This window comes from Rutidosis leptorrhynchoides, chromosome 7 (assembly GCF_046630445.1).
Source record: "Rutidosis leptorrhynchoides isolate AG116_Rl617_1_P2 chromosome 7, CSIRO_AGI_Rlap_v1, whole genome shotgun sequence".
Lineage (NCBI taxonomy): Eukaryota > Viridiplantae > Streptophyta > Magnoliopsida > Asterales > Asteraceae > Rutidosis > Rutidosis leptorrhynchoides.
This window is the reverse complement of record NC_092339.1, coordinates 326,438,952-326,458,077: the sequence shown is the minus strand read 5'-3', so window position 1 is coordinate 326,458,077 and position 19,126 is coordinate 326,438,952.

Sequence of the window (19,126 nt, the reverse complement as noted above, 5' to 3'; positions counted from 1 at the left end):
ATTCTTGAAAGATCTAATCACGAATAGAAAGAAAATGGAAGAACTCTCGGCTGTTACTATGAATGCTAATTGTTCAGCAGTGCTGTTGAATAAGATACCAGAAAAACTATCTGATCCAGGAAGTTTCACAATTCCATGTTTTCTGGGTAGTCTTAGTTCAATAGAAGCATTGGCAGACTTAGGCGCTAGTATAAATCTAATGCCGTATTCACTATACGCTAAACTAGACCTTGGAGAATTGAAACCAACCAGAATAAGCATACAACTAGCCGATAGATCAATAAAATATCCTAGAGGGATAATGGAGAACATGCTAGTTAAAGTTGGTACTTTAGTATTTCCAGTAGATTTTGTTGTTTTGGACATGGAAGAAGATTCTCAAGTTCCTCTCATATTAGGAAGACCATTCTTAAACACGGCTAAAGCAATGATAGATGTGTTCGGTAAGAAACTGACCCTAAGTATAGAGGATGAGAGTGTTACCTTTTCAGTTGATAGAGCAATGCAACAACCACAATCTGCAGATGATACATGTTATTATATTCAAACTATAGATGCACATGCAGAATTATTAGAAGAATTTCCAGAATTACAAGGAACAGGAGAATGTTCTTTAGGAGAAGGTAATGAACCAATTGATGAAGCTGAAATGTTAGCTACACTTATAGCTAATGGATATGAACCAACAACAGAAGAAATTCAAATGCTAAAAGAAGAAGACAGATATCGATATAAATCATCGATAGAAGAACCTCCGAAATTAGAGTTAAAGCCACTTCCAAACCATTTGGAATACGCTTATTTACATGGTGAATCTGAATTACCTGTAATAATATCGTCTTCTCTTACTGAAAATGAGAAATCACAGCTCATTTCTGTGTTGAAAGCTCATAAACCAGCCATTGAATGGAAGATTCATGATATTAAAGGAATAAGTCCTTCGTATTGCACACATAAAATCCTTATGGAAGAAGGTCATAAAACGTATGTGCAACGCCAACGAAGACTAAATCCTAATATGCAAGATGTAGTTAAGAAAGAGATTTTTAAACTGCTAGATGCAGGTTTGATATATCCAATCTCTGATAGTCCATGGGTAAGCCCAGTTCAATGCGTACCTAAGAAGGGTGGCATGACTGTCATTACAAATGAGAAAAATGAGCTTATTCCTACTAGGACTGTAACAGGATGGCGTGTATGTATTGATTATAGAAAATTAAATGACGCCACCAGAAAAGATCACTTTCCCTTACCTTTCATAGATCAAATGTTGGAAAGATTAGCCGGAAATAGTTACTATTGTTTTCTAGATGGATTTTCCGGATATTTTCAAATTCCAATAGCACCCGAGGATCAAGAGAAAACCACATTCACGTGCCCTTATGGTACTTTTGCTTACAAACGCATGCCATTTGGACTTTGTAACGCCCCTGCAACCTTTCAAAGGTGTATGATGGCAATTTTTCACGACATGATAGAAGAATGCATGGAAGTTTTCATGGATGACTTTTCAGTCTTCGGTGATACATTTAAATCATGTCTAGTTAATCTGGAACGAATGCTAATTAGATGCGAAAAATCAAATCTAGTACTTAATTGGGAGAAATGCCATTTCATGGTTAAAGAAGGCATCGTTCTTGGACATAAAATTTCAAAAGAAGGAATTGAAGTGGATAGAGCTAAAGTAGATGTAATTGCTAAACTTCCACATCCCACCAATGTTAGAGGAGTTAGGAGTTTTCTAGGGCATGCCGGTTTTTACCGACGTTTCATAAAAGATTTTTCTAAAATTGCCACTCCTATGAATAAACTCCTAGAAAAGGATGCTCCATTCATCTTTTCAGATGAGTGTATCAAATCTTTTAATATTCTTAAAGAGAAACTCACTAATGCGCCGATCATGATAACACCAAATTGGAATCTACCATTTGAACTAATGTGCGATGCAAGTGATTTTGCAATGGGAGCCGTTTTAGGACAAAGGATTGAAAAACGGTTTCAACCTATATATTATGCTAGTAAGACGTTACAAGGAGCACAAACGAACTATACAACTACTGAAAAAGAACTCCTTGCTATTGTCTTTGCTTTTGACAAATTTCGATCATATCTCGTTCTAGCAAAAACGGTGGTCTATACCGACCATTCTGCTCTTAGATACCTATTTTCAAAACAAGATGCTAAACCAAGATTAATCCGTTGGATCTTACTTTTACAAGAGTTTGATATTGAAATCCGAGATAAAAGAGGAGCAGAAAATCTCGCCGCTGATCATCTTTCTCGTCTTGAAAATCCTGAGTTAGAAGTTCTAAATGAATCGGCCATACAAGACAACTTTCCTGATGAATATCTATTGAAGATAGATTATAAAGAAATCCCATGGTTTGCAGACTATGCAAACTACTTAGTTTGTGGATTCCTTGAAAAAGGATTATCGTACCAAAGACGAAAGAAATTCTTCAGTGATATAAAACACTATTTCTGGGAAGATCCACATCTGTTTAAAAGTTGTCCCGATGGAATAATACGCCGATGTGTATTTGGAGATGAAGCTAGTAAAATTTTAAACCATTGTCACACAGGACCAACAGGAGGGCATTATGGGCCTCAACTAACAGCAAGAAAAGTTTATGAAGCTGGATTCTATTGGCCTACAATTTACAAAGACGCACACCTTCTTTGCAAATCCTGTGATGCATGTCAAAGGGCCGGAAAAATAAGTCAACGTGATGAAATGCCACAAAATGTCATCCAAGTATGTGAAGTATTTGACATTTGGGGTATTGACTTTATGGGTCCATTTCCAAAATCTCATAATAATCTATATATACTCGTAGCCATTGATTATGTATCTAAATGGGCGGAAGCACAAGCTCTCCCAACTAACGATGCACGAGTTGTAGTCAACTTTTTAAAACGTCTTTTTGCAAGGTTTGGAACACCGAAAGCTTTAATAAGTGATCGGGGAACTCATTTTTGTAATAATCAACTTGAGAAAGTTCTTAAAAGATATGGAGTAACTCATAAAATCTCCACCGCATATCATCCACAAACAAGTGGACAAGTTGAAAATACCAACCGAGCTTTAAAACGTATTCTAGAGAAAACCGTAGGATCAAATCCAAAGGAATGGTCCATTAAATTGGAGGATGCACTCTGGGCTTTTAGAACAGCCTAAAAAACTCCAATTGGAACCACACCTTTTAGACTTGTTTATGGAAAAGCATGTCATCTTCCAGTAGAAATTGAACACAAAGCATTTTGGGCTTTGAAGACATGTAATCTTGATTTACATGAAGCCGGACGTCTACGATTAAGTCAACTAAATGAATTAGAAGAATTAAGACATGAAGCATACGAAAATTCGTTAATCTATAAAGAAAGAACGAAGAAATGGCATGATAAAAGAATCAGAAGTTCAAAAGAATTTAAAGAAGGAGACAGAGTTCTTCTTTTCAATTCACGATTCAAGCTATTTCCTGGAAAATTGAAATCAAGATGGTCTGGACCATTCATAGTCAAAAGAGTTTTCCCATACGGAACGATAGAATTGATAAATTCAAATGGGATTGAATTTAAAGTTAATGGTCACAGAGTTAAACATTACATACATGGTCCGATGGAAGTCGACAACGAAGTTAATCACAATTTCGACACCACAGCTAACTAAGTGTGGGGAGAATCAAGTCTTTAAAGGATAATATGTATTTCTGTTAGAGTTAGATTGTCTGTTTTCGTGTAGCTCTCGAAAATGGAACACGTATGGTCTTTCCCTAGCAGACCCTAAAGAACTAGTCTTCTCCCCCCATTCTGAATTTTTATTTTTTTTTAGGTTTTTACAAAATGAAGACTGCCTGTGAACTAAACCATGGTCTAATGCTACACGTTTTGATCACTAAACGTAATAATGACATACTACCGAGTGAATTAGTATCAGTAATCAGAGAAAGAATGGACGGAGTTAGAAAAGAATCCAGATGCGAAGATAATAAGTGAAAGGACCGGTCCTAATCCTCCCGGACGAAGTCTTCGACAGTTGGTCCCATTGCGATGATCGACTCCAAGTAATATCCTTAATTTGAGTTAATGCACAGCGGAAGACTTAGTTCGTACCTGAGAATAACATGCTTTAAAACGTCAACATAAAGTTGGTGAGATATATAGGTTTGATGCTAGCAGCGTTATAACTATGGACCACAAGATTTCATATTCATAAACATAATACACTCGCAAGTGTATGAAAAGCATTCCAAACAGTGGGCACCCGGTAACTAGCCTTAACAAGAGTGTGTACCCCTGAGTTATAATAATATGTGCACCGAATCAAGTGCGTTCCGTTAACCTCGAAGTACTAAACACCCGTTCTTCTAGTTTAGTAGTGACTAGAACAACATCTGGGTGGGGGTGTAAAACCCGATAGATCTATCTTTAGGATTCGCGCCTACTAGTTCATAAACCAATAGTTAAAGTTACCAAGCTAGGGGATTTTTGATTCAAACCCATGTAGAACGTAATTTTAGTCACTTGTGTCCATAACGTAAATCATTTATAAAAATAGCGCATGTATTCTCAGCCCAAAAATATTTAAAGTTTAAAAGGGACTATATACTCACCATACTGTATTTTGTAGTAAAAATACATATAACATCATTGAACAAACGTAGGATTGGCCTCGGATTCACGAACCTATATCATTTATATATTTATTAATACACATAATTGTAATCGAACCAATTTATATATAGATATATATATATATATATATATATTATTTGTAATAAAATCTTTGTATTAATAATAATTTATATATATTTTATTATTTAATTAAATGTATTCATTTTTAAATGTAAATATTAATATAGCTAAATTAAATATACTCTTATATGGTTATCATTTATTTGTTGAAATTAGTAATCACAATTATATTAAAATAATATTTGTAATGATAATAATAACAATAATAATACTCATATCAATTCTTTTTAAAAAAAAATATAATAATAATATTTAATAATTCTATTGTCATACTAATGATAGTTTTATTATTAAGTCTTATAATAATAATTATAATAATGGATACTAATAATATTAGGTATATATTACTACCTTTCATGTAATTCATTTATTCTTAAAAAGAATAATGTCAATCCAGGGATTCGAACCTGCAACCACACGGTTCAACCCCCACAAGCCTAACCGTCTGATCTATAGTTGTTTTTGTGATACAAACGAACCCAGTTACATTTAACTATTCCTTTCAACCCAACAAGTCATAACCTCCTTTGGCCCAACTCATTTGCAGTTTACTAATTCGAAAGCCCATCCAAAATACAATCAAGGTCTCATGATCCATTATCCAGCTAAATTCACGGCCCCAGTACTAGAACAAAATTCGTGATCTAGGGTAACAGCAATACTCCGTTATTTTATACATGTTCTTGAGTGGGGTTCTAAAAAGAAGACAGATATATTTTTTTTTTAAATACAAACGTGTTATCCCAACTACTTCACCCAATTTGTCGGTCAATAATCCTTATTCTATGTATCCACTTGACAACTTTAATAATTCTATGTATCCACTTGACAACTTTAATAAAATTCTCCCCTTTTATATCGTTATAATACTCGACATATGCCAGAACGAAATTTATAGCAAGGATTACGGTATTCGTGAGTTTATGATGGTGCATATGTTTGCACCTGAAGAATCAGAAGAAAGGATATAGGTGTTGGTTGGTTTGGTTCGAAGAGGAGACAGGAAAACAAAAAAAAAAATTATCGCATAATAACAGTTATTTGTAGTGTTTTTAGGATGCGTTTTTGAAGGGTGTTGGAGGGTTTCGAACACACACCAGATCACAGCAATTAACAGGAAAGCAGAAGCAATTTGCAACTGGGTTTGTCATGATGGCTGTTGGGTGTAGCTTTCGAACAAAAACAGAAACCGTAAGATAGCTCGAGATGGTTGATAGTTGTGGTTTGATAGTGGTTTAGTGTGGCGAAAATGGTGGTTTTTGGTGGTTATGTCCGGATAATAGAGGTGTGAGGGAGAGAGAGACATAGGTGATGGTGACGGTTGTATATGGTTAAAAATGGTGCTCAATCGTGATGGGTTATCAAGGTGGTATGGGATTGTTGTACGGTGGTGATGGTCAATGGTGTTCGGCTTCGGTTATTTGCAGCAAGACAAGAACAAAGAAATTTACGTATAGTAGTAATAACAATCAAGGATTTTTTTTTCCCTTCGTGAATTGCAGTAGGGTTCCTTTTATAAAATGAAAATTTTGTCTGGTACCTTTGATTGATATCGACAGCAAATAATTCAGATGAGGGATTATATTTAAAAATTAAAAAGTTGAAAATGGTTACCACTAATTTTGTTCATATCTGAATGAAACTCGGCCTTTTAAAGATTCTGAAAATTACATGATGTAGAACACGTATACCCTTTCTTATAATCATATTGCTATATATTATTAGCATATATAATTATATATAAATGTAAATATATAACTGTATTTTTTTGTATGTAATTATATATATATATATATATATGATTTTCTATATCTATATCTATATATATTTATATCCGTGTTTATAAAATATAATCCATAATTATTTTAATAAAAGAAAATTTGTTTATAACACTTATATATAATATGATAACCTTTATTAAATATTTATTATTTAAGAATTATATATATATATATATTATATTTTACATATAATAATAATTAATCATAAAAATCATATATATTTATATATAGATTCATATTAAACTTACACTTAATTATTTTGTATTCTGTTTTACATTCTTATTTCTAACAATTAAATCGTATATTATTTTCAAATATATTACAAGTTATTATATTTTCTTATATATTTAAATATATATATATATCCCTTATAGATAGTGGTTCGTGAATCGTCAGGCATAGTCAAAGGGTAACTGACTATCTAAATATAGATTTCAGACTTTTTAGACTCAACATTACAGATTTTGCTTATCGTGTCGGAAACATATAGAAGTCAGGGTTTAAATTTGGTCGAAAATTTCCGGGTCGTTACAGTACCCACCCGTTAAAGAAATTTCGTCCCCGAAATTTGAGTTAGGTCGTCATGGCTAACAATAAAATTGTTTTTATGACGAATAAGAGTTGATAATTAGAGTTTTTATCATTATTGATTATTATAGATAAAACGATCCGATTATGTGAAGCGTACAACTGAAGCTGTCACAAAAGTGTGAACTAGAGAAATAAAGGTCCGTCTTAACTTTTGACGTAGTCATGGTGGATTTTCGAAATTCAAGGAATTTAAGAAAATCTTCCAATTAGAAAGAAAATGTGATAGCACGATTTATTAGCAACTGGTGGAGTTACGGAAGAACAGAAATATCAAGGAAATATTTCCGTGATACGCTTAGAAATTAAATAGAATGAAAGAGTCGTGTAACATGGCACATGATGATGGTACTGTGAATCATCACATTCCATTAGAAACTCAACATGGCTTAATGTAATATAATGAAGTTGATCAAGTTTCATTATATTATACTAATTCATGCATCAGTTCCCAACACTACTTCAAAACATTCATATTTTAAACTCGGAGGTTTCGGAAATTTTAACACAATTTCTTTTGTGTTGTAACGCAGATATTACGGAGGAATAAATGATTTCAGATAAGGATAGCTGTGAAAACATCTTCAGAAATATTGAGGATATTGATAATGAAAGATATGATAATATTTTGGAATTTCTAATGTCGAAGGATGATGATGAAGATTGACCCGTAAGGGTTTAGATTCGGAAACAAGGTGTTCACTAAAGATTTCATTAGAAACAGAATCATCTGGATTCTTTAGATACAGAGTTTGATCCTTGTATTTGTCCTTGGTCTCTTTCATGGTTAGCTCAATCCGATTTTCAATACCAAATTTTCCATCGGGTGTTTCCAACACCTCCTTCTTTATCATCAACTTTTGGTCATTAAGACCATCTACAACATGCTGCTTTGTCAGCATTTTCAAAGTCAACGAATTTGGGTCATTGGTTTTCAAACCGAGGTGATTTTAAGAGATTTGTGTTTTTAGATGATTAAACGCTGATGATGGAATATAAAAGATTCTCCGGTAACGGCAGCGAAAGAATAACGTGTATATATATCGAAACTAACCTTTCTGAGAAGTCGAGGTTAACTTGCTGGAGCTGTGACAAAATTGGCTAATTTAAAAAGGGATTGCAAATTTATTTTGGGTAATAATAACACTAAAGAAATTAACACTGCTGCGTATTAAACGTTGACTCAGTCTCCAAGAGTCTTACAGGAGCATAAGTCTTTTCTTCCGTAGATGAAACGCGGTTGATTCATCCTCTCGATTGAGGGGTTTTTCAAGAATCATGAAAGATTTGAACACGCATTGTAATTGTCGAGATACAAATGAGGTTTAAGATGAAATCAAGTGGCAAGCTTGAAGAATTATTTAGTTTCATATGTTATAATCAATATTTTAATTTAATTCATTTTAATTGTCCAAAGTTAGCAGTCCAATAGTCCGATGGTTCAATGATTCATATATAATTTAATATAAAATATTCGAATTAAATAATACGTATCGTGACCCGTGTACCGGTCTCGGTGTCGATCACAACTCAAAGTATATATATATTTTGGAATCAACTCTGACCCTGTATAGCCAACTCCCATCTTCACATATAGAGTGTCTACGGTTGTTCCGAAATATATATATAGATGGGTCGATATGATAAGTCGAAACCTTGCATACGTGTCCCGTTATTTAAAGTGCGTAAAAGTAAATAACAGAAATTAAATGACGATAAATAAAATTGCGAGAATATAAATTGCGATAAATTAAATGTTAGCCGGGAACAGTTAGCTAGGAACAGTTAGCGTGGATTCCTAACAATATTTCAATTTATTTAACTCGTCTGTTTCTAACAAATTTTATTTTGTCCAATGTTTTCTTCTTTATGCCACTTGTTGGATTCTGATAGGTCAAAATCTGAATATGAAATTTGAATAGAAATGGTTATTCTGTGGTGAACGGTACGTGTATTGGTAGTTGTAAGTAGGATAGTAAATGATCGTTGAATCAGATTCGAAGAATGTACAGTGTAACTTATTAATGTGAATTCTAAATATTCCTCGGGTAATACCCACCCGTTAAAATATTTTCATAATTAACAGTTTGTACGAAAGAATTTTTAATTACAACTTCATCGGATGTAATCATGAATTTAATGAGTCAATAAGGTATTAAACTCATTTGATTTATCGTTAATACTAAATTACATATTCTCTAAAACATTAGAGATTATATAATCGCCTTGTTGAACTAAGATAAATGAGGTAGAACGATACGTAGAGCGAAGATAATTGATGTAGAACGATATATAGAACGGAGATCATGCTCGAAGTACAGATGGTGATATTGAGGAATGTGAGGTTGATATCCGAGGTACAGGTTGTGATGTTGAAGTTTACGACGCGGTTGTGGTTGAGGGTGATAAGAGTATTGTCGGCGTTGATGATGGTGGTACGGATTATGCTGTTGGTGCTTGTAACCTCCGCACTAGATTCTCCAAAGCCATTACTCAAGCATGTAATTCGTTAACTTCTTATATTATGTCGGGATGATCGACGATTGAAGCGAGCGGATGAATAAGATTCGAAATATGGGATAGTATATAATCGTGACGAGATAATCCAGAAATGACAAAGAAAAAGGTTTCTCGAACAGGTTCGCCGGTAAGTGCTTCAGGTTCATCGCCAAGTGAGCAATTTGGTGATTGGGAGGGATCTTCGATGTGAAATGATTTTCAGATATCGGATGATATTTTAACTTCATAGAATATCTATATACAATACTAAAGATTTCATAGCCTACCGAGGAACTTACGGCATATGACAAGCAAGTCTACAGATGCGCTAGGATATGAATTTTGTCTATACACTATCAGTGCAGTAAATGCAGTAAGACGAGTCTAGACTTATGAATGATAAGCAGGTAATTCCATAAGGATGATAAGCAGATGGTTTCTGACTAGAAATGATAAGCAAAACTTGTTGACATGTAGACACGGTCAAAGTCCAGACTCACTAATGTATCCTAACAACTACTAGTCAGACACACTAATGGGAGACCTGGTTCACTAAGACCAACGCTCTGATACCAACTGAAAGGACCGGTCCTAATCCTCCCGGACGAAGTCTTCGACAGTTGGTCCCATTGCGATGATCGACTCCAAGTAATATCCTTAATTTGAGTTAATGCACAGCGGAAGACTTAGTTCGTACCTGAGAATAACATGCTTTAAAACGTCAACATAAAGTTGGTGAGATATATAGGTTTGATGCTAGCAGCGTTATAACTATGGACCACAAGATTTCATATTCATAAACATAATACACTCGCAAGTGTATGAAAAGCATTCCAAACAGTGGGCACCCGGTAACTAGCCTTAACAAGAGTGTGTACCCCTGAGTTATAATAATATGTGCACCGAATCAAGTGCGTTCCGTTAACCTCGAAGTACTAAACACCCGTTCTTCTAGTTTAGTAGTGACTAGAACAACATCTGGGTGGGGGTGTAAAACCCGATAGATCTATCTTTAGGATTCGCGCCTACCAGTTCATAAACCAATAGTTAAAGTTACCAAGCTAGGGGATTTTTGATTCAAACCCATGTAGAACGTAATTTTAGTCACTTGTGTCCATAACGTAAATCATTTATAAAAATAGCGCATGTATTCTCAGCCCAAAAATATTTAAAGTTTAAAAGGGACTATATACTCACCATACTGTATTTTGTAGTAAAAATACATATAACATCATTGAACAAACGTAGGATTGGCCTCGGATTCACGAACCTATATCATTTATATATTTATTAATACACATAATTGTAATCGAACCAATTTATATATAGATATATATATATATATATATATATATATATATATATATATATATATATATATATTATTTGTAATAAAATCTTTGTATTAATAATAATTTATATATATTTTATTATTTAATTAAATGTATTCATTTTTAAATGTAAATATTAATATAGCTAAATTAAATATACTCTTATATGGTTATCATTTATTTGTTGAAATTAGTAATCACAATTATATTAAAATAATATTTGTAATGATAATAATAACAATAATAATACTCATATCAATTCTTTTTAAAAAAAAATATAATAATAATATTTAATAATTCTATTGTCATACTAATGATAGTTTTATTATTAAGTCTTATAATAATAATTATAATAATGGATACTAATAATATTAGGTATATATTACTACCTTTCATGCAATTCATTTATTCTTAAAAAGAATAATGTCAATCCAGGGATTCGAACCTGCAACCACACGGTTCAACCCCCACAAGCCTAACCGTCTGATCTATAGTTGTTTTTGTGATACAAACGAACCCAGTTACATTTAACTATTCCTTTCAACCCAACAAGTCATAACCTCCTTTGGCCCAACTCATTTGCAGTTTACTAATTCGAAAGCCCATCCAAAATACAATCAAGGTCTCATGATCCATTATCCAGCTAAATTCACGGCCCCAGTACTAGAACAAAATTCGTGATCTAGGGTAACAGCAATACTCCGTTATTTTATACATGTTCTTGAGTGGGGTTCTAAAAAGAAGACAGATATATTTTTTTTTTAAATACAAACGTGTTATCCCAACTACTTCACCCAATTTGTCGGTCAATAATCCTTATTCTATGTATCCACTTGACAACTTTAATAATTCTATGTATCCACTTGACAACTTTAATAAAATTCTCCCCTTTTATCTCGTTATAATACTCGACATATGCCAGAACGAAATTTATAGCAAGGATTACGGTATTCGTGAGTTTATGATGGTGCATATGTTTGCACCTGAAGAATCAGAAGAAAGGATATAGGTGTTGGTTGGTTTGGTTCGAAGAGGAGATAGGAAAACAAAAAAAAAAAAATTATCGCATAATAACAGTTATTTGTAGTGTTTTTAGGATGCGTTTTTGAAGGGTGTTGGAGGGTTTCGAACACACACCAGATCACAGCAATTAACAGGAAAGCAGAAGCAATTTGCAACTGGGTTTGTCATGATGGCTGTTGGGTGTAGCTTTCGAACAAAAACAGAAACCGTAAGATAGCTCGAGATGGTTGATAGTTGTGGTTTGATAGTGGTTTAGTGTGGCGAAAATGGTGGTTTTTGGTGGTTATGTCCGGATAATAGAGGTGTGAGGGAGAGAGAGACATAGGTGATGGTGACGGTTGTATATGGTTAAAAATGGTGCTCAATCGTGATGGGTTATCAAGGTGGTATGGGATTGTTGTACGGTGGTGATGGTCAATGGTGTTCGGCTTCGGTTATTTGCAGCAAGACAAGAACAAAGAAATTTACGTATAGTAGTAATAACAATCAAGGATTTTTTTTTCCCTTCGTGAATTGCAGTAGGGTTCCTTTTATAAAATGAAAATTTTGTCTGGTACCTTTGATTGATATCGACAGCAAATAATTCAGATGAGGGATTATATTTAAAAATTAAAAAGTTGAAAATGGTTACCACTAATTTTGTTCATATCTGAATGAAACTCGGCCTTTTAAAGATTCTGAAAATTACATGATGTAGAACACGTATACCCTTTCTTATAATCATATTGCTATATATTATTAGCATATATAATTATATATAAATGTAAATATATAACTGTATTTTTTTGTATGTAATTATATATATATATATATATATGATTTTCTATATCTATATCTATATATATTTATATCCGTGTTTATAAAATATAATCCATAATTATTTTAATAAAAGAAAATTTGTTTATAACACTTATATATAATATGATAACCTTTATTAAATATTTATTATTTAAGAATTATATATATATATATATTATATTTTACATATAATAATAATTAATCATAAAAATCATATATATTTATATATAGATTCATATTAAACTTACACTTAATTATTTTGTATTCTGTTTTACATTCTTATTTCTAACAATTAAATCGTATATTATTTTCAAATATATTACAAGTTATTATATTTTCTTATATATTTAAATATATATATATATCCCTTATAGATAGTGGTTCGTGAATCGTCAGGCATAGTCAAAGGGTAACTGACTATCTAAATATAGATTTCAGACTTTTTAGACTCAACATTACAGATTTTGCTTATCGTGTCGGAAACATATAGAAGTCAGGGTTTAAATTTGGTCGGAAATTTCCGGGTCGTTACAGTAAGTTACAATTTGGTAAAGGAAAATCAAAATCTGCAGCGAAAAGAAGAGCACGACACCTAGAACGATGTCACAAATGCGGAAAATGGTCACATGGAGGTAAATGTTCAAATAATCAAACCTATTCAAATACCGAATTTGTTACTTTATGCAGAGACGGACCGTTCATATGTTTAGAAGAAAAGACACTGAATGCTCGAGGTTACGCTTATGTAGCAATGGAAAACCAATTAAACCGACTATCTTATGAATGGAATAGATCATATAACTAAGAAATCTATTTCACAGGTATGTCTGTACAGTTTTTATTTTTATTTTTATTTTTAACCTTTTGATAATAAACGCTAATTTGTTCGCTAAAAAGTATTAAATTGGTATTGAATAAAATTAGGTTTGGCGACCGAAATTATTGATATCATTCAAAAATTTATTACATCACTGCGAAATTTAACGTTTATTCTTAAGGTATAAATATCTTTAATCAATCAACTCAAAATATTTCAAAAATTCGTCATGAGTTAAATTAGGTCTTGGAACCGAAATTACTTTACCGAAAAGAGGGGCGCATATTTTTGATAATATTTGATTGATTAAAGTGGGATAAAAAGACAAAAAGATTTTTAATTTTATTTTTACCATGTTTTTAATCTTAATATTTAAATCTTAAATTAATATTGTAAACTTTATAAAAACAATATATTTAAAATTGTAAATATTTGAAAAATTAATATAAGTTTGGTGTGAATTTATAATATGAATTTTTAAATTAAGTTTGGTGTGAATTTTTAATTTTTAAAATATAAATTTTTAATTTTATGCATTTCAAATTTTAAGTTTGGTGTGAATTTTTAATAATAATTTTGAATTTTATATTTAAGTTGTGTGAATTTAAAAACAAAAATTTACTTTATCTCATTAAGTTAAGAATATGATTTTTAAAATTCGTCGTAAGTTGAAGACTAGGTCTTTGAACCGAAATTGCTTTACCCGAGGGAGGGACGAGAACTTTTATTATCATTATTTTTAATCTTATTGAATTAAAGTATGCCAAAAACATTAAAAAAAAACCCAAAAATCTTAGCTTTTAAAACAATCGCTACAAAAAGACAAATTTTAAAATTTTGTCGAAGGACGGACTAGGACATCGATCCGAAACGACCTCGTCCTAAATAACAAGGGAAACAAAATTTTAAAATTAATTACTTAATTGTTTTAATAAGTTAATGATTATAAAAAAAAAAAAAAAATATATACCAAACTCCGCGACTCGCGGAGTTTGGAGGGTTAATCTCCGCGACTCGCGGAGGGACCAAAACCCAGAAAAAAAATAAAACGTAAAAACAGATCAGTTTCACTCCCCCACACAAAAACACTGCGAAAATACACCCGAATTCTGCACGCGAAAAACTCCGAAAATACACCCAAAAACACCCCAAAAATCTCAATTTTTAACCGTTAATCACCAAATTTTTTGCTAAAATCATGTTGAGAAGGATGCTATTTAAGAATTACTCAAGAAAAACGGTAAATTTCTACACCTAAACACCATTTAATTCGAAATTTGGTGTTCTTGAGTCATTTTTTCCCCAATTTGATTTTGATGCTTTTTAGTGTAATTAGACTTAAATTGTTTATGTATTATGCTTGTATAACCTAGATTGATGCTGTTTAACATGATTAGAAGCCTTAAACTTCAAATTTTGAATAATCTAGGGTTTGTGTTCTTGAGCAATTTGGGGCTTTTTGATATAAACAGGTTATGGCCGATTTTTGTCATGAATTGTTGCTAAAATGAGTAGTGTAACATGTCTAGGTAGTTAAATGATCCAAACTTTGAGCCTAAACATGATTTTGAGAATTAAAGTGGACTTTTTCAAGTCTAAAATTCTTGAACTTGATTTTTAAAAGATAATGCCATTTGAGACTTGTTTAATTGCTAGTAATGATTATTTTGACATGTTATTTGAGTTGAATGCTTATGAACTTGGCGAAAATTTTCGGATATGCTTATTTGAAAAAGTGTAGATTTGATAAAAATATGAAAATAAGCTTAAGTTTGATATAAATTGATAATGTTATTGTAATTATTTTGATTGATGATTTTGCTGACACTAATGCATATTTGGATGCACAAAAATTGTGTTTGATGTGTTTTGCAGAATGAAAGGGGTGAATCTTCATCCCAAGCCCGCAATGCTCCTGCTGAGAATTTGGAACAACAGGAGGTAGATAACTACTACAAGCAGGATGTACCTCATCCAGTCATGACCTTTTCCGATATGCATTTGGAAGAGTTGCACCCGAACCTGAGATTTGACAGACTTTGGATAGATTATCCAAAATATCAACGGGGTTTGCATACTCTTCATTCTAAGGTTGTTGAGGTACCGAGGGTCATAGAATGGGGACCCTTAGAAGCTGTAGAATTGGCCGGGCCAATTAGGGAATTACTTGTACAGAGGTATGGTAATTCTTCTTTTAATGACTGGATATGTTTATTCACCATACGCAGACCTGTATATAAAGTATGGTGTGAAGAGTTATTATGTAGTATAGAGTTGAATGATCGGGTAGCTAGTTTAACCGATCGTTCTTTTATTAGATTTTTGTTAGGCGGTTCGATGCGCCACATGTCTTTACTGGACATGGCTCAGGCTTTACGTATATATACGCCTGAGGAGTTAGCGTCTGCCGATTGTAGAGGATTGATGCTAAACGGTAGAAAGATAGATGAGAATTTTGATACACACGGTGTGTGGAGTCAAATGACAAGCCATCACCGTTTCAAAGGGGGAAATTACTCTTATTTGGATATAGATAGAGCCGAATTAAGAGTGATACATAGGTTTTTAGCTAATTCGATTACACAAAGGGGTAAGAACAAAGAAAAAGTAAATGAACAGGATTTGTTTTACCATATGTGTATTCGAGACCCACAAAGCGCTGTAAGTATACCATATTGTGTGGGTTATTATTTATCAGCTATGGTTCGGGGGATGCGACCACATAGCATAATAGGAGGTGGTATTTTTATTACTTTGATTGGTGAATATCTCGGTGTGGATATAAGTCGGGGGGGATTATTACTAGAAGAGCCGGAACCCCGCGATACTATAGGTTTAAATGTATACCATGGTGCGAAAGTTTTGAAGAGGCGAAATAACGCCGCAGTACGATACCATGGTAGACATCCACAGGTGGAGAGAAACCAGCAACAAGGTAATGTAGGAGGGGGGAATGAGATGCAAGAAATGCATAGGTTTATAGCTTCTCAGGAATACGAAAATGCTAGACAGAGAGCATTTGAAGATTGGCAAGTTCATCAGAACCAGATCATAGCTCATTGCCAACATATAGGTAGAAACTATATTCCTACACCGAAACCCGTCTTCCCTCCTTGGTCGATAGAGATGCAGCCACCATATCCTACGTATGACCCTGCCGAAGCATTCTATAGCACTTATGGTTATGCCTGGAACCCCTATTGGTACCAATATCATCCTTAGTTTACTTATTATTATTTTTTATTTTGTAATTTGTAATTATTGATACGTTTAATACTTTTGTTAATATTGTAATCATTTTTATAATTATCTAACTTTTATTCTTAGATTTTAATAATTTTTGAACGTGGGGTAATATACCAAACTTCAAAAATATGTATATATGTTTGCAGTTTATCTTATGTACACAACAGGGTAAAACAACGCATTTTCAAAGACTGGCATTAAGTTCAGCAAAAGCAACTAATTTTGACGACAAGATGCAAAATATATGTGAAATAACAACAAGACGGAATGAACAAATGATGTGCACCATTTATCATTCAGCAAACAAACGCCAATATATTTGGAAACTTTGGTAAAAATTTAATCATTTTCACACAAATCAACCTCAATAATTTAAATTGTTACTGATTTCTTGCAAATGAGGGCATTGCAAGATCTTAAGTGTGGGAAGGGGTTAAATTCTTTCGGATTTTAACATTTTTTACTTTATACACTTGGTTACCATTAAAAATACTAGTAAAGCAGTAGTTGTATTAGAATCTAGTGCTCTCTGATAAAAAAGAACAGCCCTAGTCTTATATACTGACTACCCAATTCTAGTAAAATTTTTCAAAATTTTCAATTAAATGAATTCAAAATCATGTTTATACATATTTATGAACGATAAAACTAGGTTTTAACACCGAAATTATTGTTACCTCGGAAAGGACATAAATTGAGAAACAAACTAAAATGTTAAAAATCATTTAAAATGGAATAGAGGACGATAAAAAGGAAAATAAAAGCCAAGTGTGGGAAAATTTACCAAGTTATTTTAAACATATGTCACATATATCTGTAACAAATAACTGAAAATACTTTTGCTTTGAACTAAACTAAACTGTTTTACCCGATGAAAGAAAAGAAGAGATGGATCTACACGATGAATCAATTTCATCATTAAAAGGAAGTAAAGTCTTCCGAAAAAGACACGCGCTTCTTGATTTAGGTCATGAAGTTGTCGTCCAGACCAGCTGTAGGTTGACGAAAAATCTAGAAAAGTCATCACTAAAATCAGCAGGAAATCCATGGACCTCAGCATTAAACAGGGTCGCCAAGTGGTCAGATTTATCCTAACCATGAGAAGGATTTATCTCGTACAATGGGGGGGCACCATGCAAATTAGCTGGATAAGACTAATGAATCAGATCCCCAGAAAGGATAATCTCCTTAAAGATTAAAAATCAGCTTTTAAGACTGATATTACTCAATCCTAGAGATTGACCTTAAAGATTGAGAATTCAAACTCATGGAATTCAATGATATCTAAACTCGAGCTTAAACGAGAAAATATTTTGATCAAAATTACAAACCGATTTGTTTTCTGAAAACCCTATTTTCAATGCGTTCATTACCATTGAACGTAAAATCCTAGGAATTCACCTGGAATTCATTAGGTCACCTGAACCAAATCGGGTGTCAACCGTAAGAACGGTGGTTGCATAGTGGTCAAAGACAGGACCTTGTGCCAGACCGAAAAAAAATTATTATAAGGGTGAGCTTTACTATTGCTCCTACCAAGGATAGTAATTGCGTCCGACACGTTATAGACCATAATCAAAAGCATGTCACGGGACATTGCCTTAACAGTTGCTTGTTCAACGCTTTCCTTTACAACCGGACGGTAGTTTGCCGAAAGGTAATATACGGAACAAGTAAAACTGGACGTGTTGCTCTCCTAATACAAGGTTAGCAAGTGGGTGACACAAAACCGCAAGTTTTGAGCTAAAATTTTCAAATCTGAAACCCACCAAACCCACAAAAATATTTTGCAAACACCGGTAAAGGGTTATTCCGGAAAACTTATCTAGGTTAAAAACTAGATTTAGATTTCAAAAGATCAAATGTTTTCATAAAGATCCAATTTCCTTAATGGATCTAAATTTTTATAGTCATGTGGGACTGTAAACCATATCGTTACTACCATTGTTTATACCGCCGTATAGAAATCACTGATGTACAAAGTGTGAAGAATAAAGAAGTGATTCTTGTATTTCAAGACAATATTGCTTGAGGACAAGCAACGCTCAAGTGTGGGAATATTTGATAATGCTAAAAACGAACATATATTTCATAGCATTATTCCTCAAGAAATACAAGCTTTTAGTTGCAATTGTTCTATTTACAAGTGATATTCGTTTAAATAATAAAAGGTGAAGACAAAAGACAGATTCGACGAATTGAAGACGCAAACGACCAAAAAGCTCAAAAGTACAAAAGACAATCAAAAAGGTTCCAATTATTGATAAGAAACGTCTCGAAATTACAAG